Genomic DNA, 9,772 nt, shown 5'->3' on the forward strand with positions numbered 1-9,772 from the left:
TAGATCCAAATATTAATTACTTAATTTGAATTCTTGCAAGAATTAAACATCTAGTCACCATTTTAGAAAAATATATTTTACGTTAATTTTTTATTGAGAGTGATAAATCTCTCTCACATTCCAAGATAAAATTTTGCAAATCATAGTGAACTAGAAAATTTATAATCTTCTTCTTATGGTAGGACTCCAAAATTGTTAAAGAGATAAAGAAATTGTTTAGTGTCCAACTTGTATTTGAAATAGGTAGCGATCATGATTGTCTAAGATTAGGTGGAGTAGAAACAAACATTTTGAGACACTTCAACAAGCCTTGAGAGTGAGGGTGTGATGATTTTTTGGTTGTGGAATGAGGAAAATATGAAGAGGGGGAGTTTTTTTAATGCTTCTTAACAATCCTCCACTTTTTAGACATAATTGTATATTTAAAAGATGAACAAAAAGGATATATAAATTGAAGATATCTAATTCCTAGGGGAGGGAACAATAGTATTAATTTGATAGGGATGTGAAGGAGGGGATTTAATGATGACGTAGGATTTTAGAGATAAATTTGTGCTATAATTAACATGAAAAATTGAAGAGCAGGGAGAGACAAACATGTATTACATAACTAGACAATCATGGATCAAATGGCCTTCTTGTCAACAAAACAAAAATCATTGGGAATTAAAATAAACTATCTATTGTTCTATTTTAAAACTAGAACCATACAATTTAATACTTATTGTCAAAGGTTTATTCAAATCTACATTTGAACGCACTCATTATGTTAAGATTTATAAAACTAAGAATTATTGAACATACCAAAATACTGAGAGGGGTGGTGAATCCATATTTCCCAAATTAAACACACAGAAATTCTAAAACTTAATATGATCTCAATTGACCTTAGCATGAAATGATATAAGCAATTGAAATGAAATCAAAGACACACACACACAACCATAAGAGAGACACCAAATTTTTATACGTGGAAAACCCAATTGGTAAAAACCATATAGAGGGTTAACTCTCAAGATAATATAACTAGTTATATGGGATTACAAAAGGAGGCTCACTATCAAAGGGCTCACTACCTAGATTACAAAGGCTCACTACCCAAAGGCTCACTACCAGGAAGAATAAGAATGAACTCAGAAAATTGCATCTACGTATGGATGGGATTAGTTCCTATTAAGCTCAAATAACACAACAATTGCTTGTAGAGGATATGGTTAAGAAACTCCGCAATTCATTCGCATTCAACTTTCTCACACTCAAAATATTGTCACACAAAAACTATCATTCCTCTTCACCCAACTTATCACCTTATTCACTCACACTTATCTCTTCTCTCTCGTTCATCTCTTATCATTTATCCAAGCATAATATATGTATGTATGTGTGTGTGTGTGTGTACCAATAAGAATATACTTCAAGTTGGCCTCAGACACATCTACGCAAAAGATACTCCAACAGTCATATCACACGCTACAATCACCGAAGAAAAACAATAATAAAACCATTCAAGGTCATCTTGACCTAGAATGAACATAACCTCGAACTTTCAAAAGAAAATGCAATGAAAGAATAAAGAATACGATCCACCGAGCAGCATAGGAATAGTTAAAGACATTCACAGTAGATCATCAACAAAACTAACATCAAATATCAAAATTTGGAGGCAAACCAGAGCTCATAGAACTATCAAACACTGCACGACCAAATATATCTTTGTAACACAACATCTAGAGAACGACCTCCAAAGCACCAAAATTGGAATACAACAATCTTTAGCAATGACAACCAACACATAAAATGATGTGCTATCATATATGCAACGAGACAATAATGCGGAGCATTGTAATCCTTTCAACTGTTAATTGAATATCATCAAACTGCATATACATCCAGAGTAAGAAACTGATTATCATAACAAACACCAAAACTAAGACACAATGAGAAATATATCCATGAACTACCACTGCACAATTTCAAAGAAATCATCTACCAGAATATTTAGCTACCTTTCATACATACATACCTATATTCTATTGTTCTGCACTACCAACATTATGCATACACAACATATACTGCAAACACTATAAACTACAATATCTGAACCAATCGAGATCACTAGTATTGACATCAATGACAACCAATCAAACATTTCTAACAAAATCCCCCTTTTTCATTGATGGAAAAATACTTAAAACTTGTATACCATATCTCTCCCTTTGATAATGCTTTCATAATTCACCTTTATTCATGATATTCTCCCCTTTAACAAAATTGACTATTATCAACTTCTCAAAACTTCTCACTTCTTCAAAATTCTCCACTCTCCAAACTACCCCCCTTTGACATCAAGGACAAAGGGTGACAAAAAGGGTTTTTAATTACGCTTCACTTGAAAAAAAAAATTGTACTTCTCTTTGAGTTCCAGAAGAAAGGTCTTCCTAGAATTCATGGCCAAACTGAAACTAATGCTCATAATATCATTAATTATTAGTATATCAACTGCTTCAAATAAGAAACATGAGATGGAAGAGATCCTTGAATGCTTTTTTTCTTCAATAAGATGACTAGAATGATGTTCCAATCTAGATTCAACTAATTCCTTCACTTTCTAAAAAATATTCACCACACCTTCTTTCTTCCTCTGAAAACATATAAGGTCAGGCTACAAAACATTTATCATTTTTCTCAGTTCACCATCTCTATCACTGAAAATCTCAAAAGATTTACTCATGGAATTTAAATCAGACTCAATGGAATCAATTTCATCTTTGAAATGTTCCATAGCTGTAGGCCACTAAAGACAATATTTATACACTCTAGTCATTTCTCCAATACAATATTTTATTTTCTTAATTCATTCATACAATCGATTTTGAGCATAGATAAACCTATTCTCCAAATCTTCTTGAATTTCATCTTTTTCACCTAATTCTTTAGGAAGATGCTTCATATGGTTTTCAATCATTTCAAATAGAATATCCAAGAGGATATTTATGATACTATTCAGAGAAATACTATTTCGAAGCAAATTATCAACTAGAAATTATTCAATCTTATCTTGGTCCTACGAAGGTCACTCAAGAAACAAATATCCAACCTTTCTCAAGCCATCTGCTCCAGCAAGCAAAATTAAAATATTTTCAACATTGCAAAGATCATCTTTATCCATACTATCTTCTTGGTTCTCAACCAGAACCAACTTTCCCTTAGCTTTTGTAGATGGTTCCAAATCATCAAAGGAAATTATCTCTTTCTTCTCTTCACTTTTCATTTTCTTCATTTTTTTTAGAGGGGACACATCAATTGTTTTCTTTGAACCTTTCCTAATGGAGGAAGGAATTTCCTCACGAGTACTGACAATGCTAGAAACCAAAACAGAGCCTAACAACTTCTAAAGTTTCATGAAATGATTCTTGCATACCTCATCTCTATCTGCCAAACAATTTACATATTTAAAATATTTCTTTCCCATAGAAACATTTGATCTCCACACAATACTCTCTTTCCAATGTAAGGATTTTGTAAAGGAAAACATTAAGCACATTTTTCATCAAATTAAAATTCTCTACTAATTGTGACCAAAATAACTCACACAAATAAAAATATTTTCTTTCTTCAACCATTTGATGTGCAATATATATTGCTATTAGCAAAGTTGAACCTTCTCTAAAATAAATTTTGTAAGAAATTCCATATCAACATGTACCTTACTATAGGGTCAATGATTTTATCAATTATCACTGCTCGTTGATCACTTGTAACATGAATTAGGGTTTTGACTTCTTTGTTCTTGATAGATCTCTTCATTGAAATGGATCCAACATCACATAAACCAAAAATAGTTGATATAGCTTTCTTCAAAATTGAATACGGTTTGTGCAACATCATATGATCGTCCTCAATATTATTTAAATAAAACCTTATCGATTCTTCATCTACAAGCCATGGAAACTCACTCTGAATATCAAAGCCTTTATCACCTAATTCCTTAATTTTATGTGATTCTTCATCTAACAAATAATTTCCTAGATTCCTAACCTTCTCATGATTATATTTTTCTAGTTACACTATGTCAATTTTTTGAACATTTTTACTGCTAGATTCTTTTACAACTAACATCTTAGGATCCATAGAGAAAATATATGAAAAATACCTTTCATGATTACTCTACTCTAAATTTCCTTCTTCTCTTCAGACTCCTCAATGCATAATGTAAAATGATCTTGAAATTTAGATATTTAACTTGTTTATTATACCTAGGTTTCCGCCCCAAAAAATTGTCTTGTCATAGTGATGTCACACTGAATTTTGTACTCATACATAACATATAAGAGAATACATCAATAGAATCAACTATGCTATCATGCAAAATCTATCTGATGCATTTCATTCATGAGAGAGGGTACAAATAGATTTGTCTTTGAAGTTCTCCCAAAGACAAAGGTTTTGGATCAATTTTCAGAGGAAGAAGCACTCATGTCAGAATCAAGTGCAATAGATTCAATCACATATTTTCTTGTCCATACCATAGAATTCTTCTTCTCAGGTTTATTTGATTTTACCAAAGCATTCACATTCCTGCATATGTTAGCAAAAGGTCCATATTTGTTACAAGTGTAACACTTGATATTCCTATGTCCTAAATTCACCAAATTTATTTTAGATCTGCACTAATTAGCTTCGTGACCAAATTTATAGCATATGTGACAATAACCTTGAAAGGGAATATTTATATTTGATCTATTCATTTTATTCACAAATGGTATATAGCTTCTATGCATAACTTGATTACTGTAGTTATTAACCTTATGTCGAAAACTTTTACAGATAACACATTGAGTATTTTGATTTCATTTACTTCTGCAATATACAACTTTATATCCAAAATAATTACATAAAAAATAATAGCCATTGAATGATGGGTGCATTTGAGCATTAGGTTGACAAACTAGAGGTCTCTTGGTAGTATGTTCTAGATTTTGGACCTTAGTTGAATCTTCAGGTTTCTTCTTAGCTTCCACCTTCTCCTTGCCTTTACATTTGTCATTTTGATTTGAGAATTATTTGAAAAAACCAAATCCTTCCTTGTATTTATGAGATTTTTGGATGGTTAAAAGTTTATCCAATAATGCAATGCTTTCATTGACTTTTTCTTCTGACTTCAGCTTCATAATTTCTTGTTCCATCTTCCCACATTCTTTTGATTTTTGATTAATTGTATCCTTTAGACATTATTTCACCTTTTTTCTTTCTTCAATATGTTTCTTTAGACTCACAATAGTTTCATTTGCTTGTTTTAGTTCCTTGTTTTCTTCTCAATGCCTTGCTTTGAACTTTCGGATCTGATCTCTCAACTTCTTCATAGATTCATTTATTTTTTATTAAGGAAAACATAGGATCTTAGGGGACCCGAAACCCCTAACCATAGGTTTTGAAGGGACCTGAAACCCTCTAATTTTATCAGGATATCGAACCCACAACAGTATGTTGCCAAAAGATACAAATAATGAAAATCAACAGCCCAAAAACAGCTAGACTGACATGTGCTAGCCAAACACCAGCACAGTCAAAAGTTGAAAGAGCTAGCCAAATAATCAAAAGATAAACATTATAATATAGGTTTGCATCAACAACAAGGCTATAGCCTCAAACTGTAGCTCATAAAAGTAGAGGACAAGTGTATTATAGGAACCCTTAACCAGTCAACAAGGATTTTCCCAGTTCCCTTAACCTCTAACAAAAACTCTAGGCAACTAACAGCTAGCCTAGTCCTTAACCAAAAATAGCCACAGTCTATATTGGGCCCTTGAAAACTGTCAGCATCCAGCTAGACAAGATTACACAAGATAAGCATTAAGAACATAACAAAAACATGGGGCTTTTGAAAGGCTCCCCTAACTTTCTATTTGGGTTTTGTAATGGCTCCCAAAACCACCAAGAAGAAGCAAGCAACCCCAAAGCATCTGATAGATACACCTCTAACATAAAAATTTCTTTCCACCTCAATAAGATAGGGACCTACCTCAATAAGGGTTGAGAGGAAGGAAACCATCAGCAGAGATAACAAATCTTCAAACCACAAACCAAAGTCCAGCAACCGAGAGATGGAACCACAATGCTTAGTTGGACAGATGGGATTTAAGAAGGCTCCTAGAACCAAAAGTTGAATAGGATACCTGAACCAGTCCAACTCCAAGCAGATAAGATTAACCCAAGTCTCCACCTCAATAGGAGATAAGGGACAAAAACATAGTAGCAAGGAGAGAGCAGCAATCAACCATTTGGCCTCGAAAAATAGGGTATCCAAAGCCCCCAACAAGATCTGTCCCACCCATCTTAGCCCATGACTCTCCCCCTTAGTAGAAGAATGATCCACCTCAATATGACAAACCAAGAAAGGCAAAAAAGAGAAACCTTGAGAAAACCAAGGAACCTCTTGAGAAGGATAAAATAAGAGGAGCACCCATAGACATCAAAAGGAGACCCCAACAGAATCCACTCCAAGGACCAAAGAAAGTCTAAAAGGAGTGAGGAGCCTAAAAGACCAATGCTAAGCCATGCTAAGGAAGCTCCTCCTAGATCCCAAATACCTCCTCCACAACCAGATAAAGGCTGGACAACAACCCCAACAACACCAAGGCACAAAAGATCGCAATAAAACCCTCCACCTAGAAGCAGAGGATCATCCTCCCAGAAGCCATCAAAGCACCAAGCCTTGTACACGATGGAAGACCTTCTCAACAAAACCCCTCGGCAGTGAAACCATACCCACCACTTCCATATTTGCACCCTTCGAGCCACAAAACAAGTGCATAGTTCCCCCTGAATCAATAGCCTCACCCATAGAAACACCATCCACAAAAGGAGACCACCACCCAAAAGAAATAACTTGGTCGAGTGGGAAAACTTTCTAAGGAGAAACCACCAAACCGAACCCACCTCTTCCCACCATGAAAAACCCCTATTATATGAACCCAAGACTAGTAATGAACATCTCTCCCCACACACACACCAACTCCAAGGAGAGGGAAAAAACCAAGAAGAGGAAACAAAAAGGCCACCACACCAAACTAAACTCACAGTAGGTCCTCCCAAACAAACGACTCAGCACATAACCACCATCCATGGAGGATCCAAAGCGAGTCATCTACTGGGAGGAGGAGTGACATCCAAAGCTCTGGGTGACCATTAGCAAGCCCCTCACCATCTAGTTCTTCCTCTCCATTGTTACCTTTGTCTTCAATAGAAACCCCCACTTCCCCTACACCACATGCAGTCTCCATTATACTTCAACATTTCCTTTCAAGTCTTCATTCTCAGATTCGACACTCTCAAGATCATCGAGGGTTGTCTTCAATTCTTCATCCAAATAGTATTCTCTTGTTATATCTAAAGGAGCCATCTATTCAAATCAATATCTCCCACAAGAAGTTAAGCTAGAAACAAGGGATCGTCCTCGGATATTAGTTTTTGAACAAACTAGAATACTAAGAGGGGGAGGTGAATCACTATTCCTCAAATTAAGCACACAGAATTTCTAAAACTTTATCTGATCTCAATTAACCTTAGCGTGAAATGATATAAGTAGTTGAAATAAAATCCAAGACACACACATAAACATAAGAGAGATCCATATTTTTATAGATGGAAAAACCAAATGGGAGAAACCACGAAGAGTGTTAACTCTCAAGATAATATAAATAGTTATATGGAATATATATGTTTGTGTGTGTGTGTGTGTGTGTGTGTGTGTGTGTGTGTGTGTGTGTGTGTGTGTGTGTGTGTGTGTGTGTGTGTGTGTGTGTGCGTGTGTGTGTGTGTGTGTGTGTGTGTGTGTGTGTAGCAATAAGAATATACATCAAGTTGGCCTCACACACATTTACGCAAAAGATACTCCAATGATTAGGTCAAATGCTACAATCAATAGAGCAAACAAATAATAGAAACATTCAAGGTTATCCTGACCCGAAATGAATATAATCTCAAACTTCCATAAGATGATGCTACTGAAGCATAAAGAACACAATCCATCTCAGCATAGGAACAATTAAAGACATGAACAACAAATCATCAACAAAATTAACATCAGATATCAAAAGCCAGAGGAAAACTAGAGCTCATAACTATCAAACACTGCATGGCCAAATATATCTTTGTAAAACAACATCCGGAGCACAACTTTTAGAGCACCAAAACTGAAATACAACAATTTTGAGCAATGAAAACCAACACATAAAAAGATGTGCTATCATATTTGCAATGTGACAATAATGTGGAGCACTAAAATAATGTTAACAATCAATTGAATATCATTAGACTGAATATACATTCAGAGCAAGAAACTGATTGCCACAACCAACACCAAAACTTAGACACAATTAGAAAGATAACCATGAGATACCACTACATAATTCATGAGCAACAGTCTATCGGAAGAGTTGACTGTCTTTCATACATACATACCTATCTTCCATTGTTCTACACTACCAACATTTTGCATTCTCAACATATACTACAAACACTATATACTACAATATTCTGACTATTCTAGAACACCAAGGTTGACATCAATGACAACCAATCAAGCATTTCTAACAATAATACCACTTGTGTAAAAACTAGATGAACCAACCATACATTAAAATTTTGATTATAAAATTGTGTATAGCTTCAAAATCCACTAGTTATTGTCTCTTTTTCTATGAATGGTGTCATTTGTAGTGAATCTTCTTGTAAAAATTTTAAGGGTACCTTTCAAAACTTACTAGTTACTATTTTCGTTCATGTAGTTTAAAATAGTCCAAAAAACAAGAAGGTTTAGGAGTCCTTTCAAAACTGATTTTTTTGTTTCTTGTTTTCTTGGCTTTGTTTCTTTCTAGCCTAAGGTGGATTTAGTTTTAGGTTTTAAACAAGAAGGTTAAGGATTCTTTTCAAAACCTGATGTTCTTTTTCCCATTTTCTTTGGTGTGTTTCTTTCTAGCCTAAGGTGGATTTAGTTTAGGTTTTGAATAAGAAGGTTTAGGAGTCCTTTCAAAACTTTGTGTTTTGTTTCCCATTTTCTTCACTCTATTTCTTTCTAGCCCAAGGTGGATTTAGTTTTAGGTTTCGAGGTCATATGGAAAATCTATATGCTTAATCAAATTTTTTGCACTTAGCAAGACTTGATCCTTGGTGGGTTCATTTGGAGCCGTTCAATTTAACTAGTAGACCAAGGGCCCATTGACTTAATCCATATTTAAATAGCATGTCACCTTATTAATTTATTCTGATATAGGTGCAAAAATGCTATATCTATTAAGTGTAATTATGTTTGTAACACTAAACAAATTAGTGAACTATATTTTTAAATCATGTTTTCTTATTATTACTAATATATCAAAAACAATATATAGTTAATCGGTCATTGGGCTATATTGAAGTTGAAAGTTTCTTAAGGATCTCACTAGGGTTCAAGTCTTGTTCAAGAGGATGAATAATCCTCCATCAAAAAATAACCAATATATTTGTCATTAGTTGTTTTATATTTTTGAAGAGTATATATATATATATGAATTAATCACATAAACTTATACATTTCTTCTTGATGGCCATTTCTCATCAATTAAGTGTAGCAATAATATTTATTTTTTATATACATTCATTTTGGCTTTTAATTAAAAATAATAAATAAATCAAATAAAATAAGAATATTATTTTTTTCACTCAAGAAACATTAATATAAAAATTATATGATATCAAACTTAAAAAAATATTTCAATGTTTGTCATTCTAA

This window comes from Cryptomeria japonica, chromosome 7 (genome assembly GCF_030272615.1).
Source record: "Cryptomeria japonica chromosome 7, Sugi_1.0, whole genome shotgun sequence".
Lineage (NCBI taxonomy): Eukaryota > Viridiplantae > Streptophyta > Pinopsida > Cupressales > Cupressaceae > Cryptomeria > Cryptomeria japonica.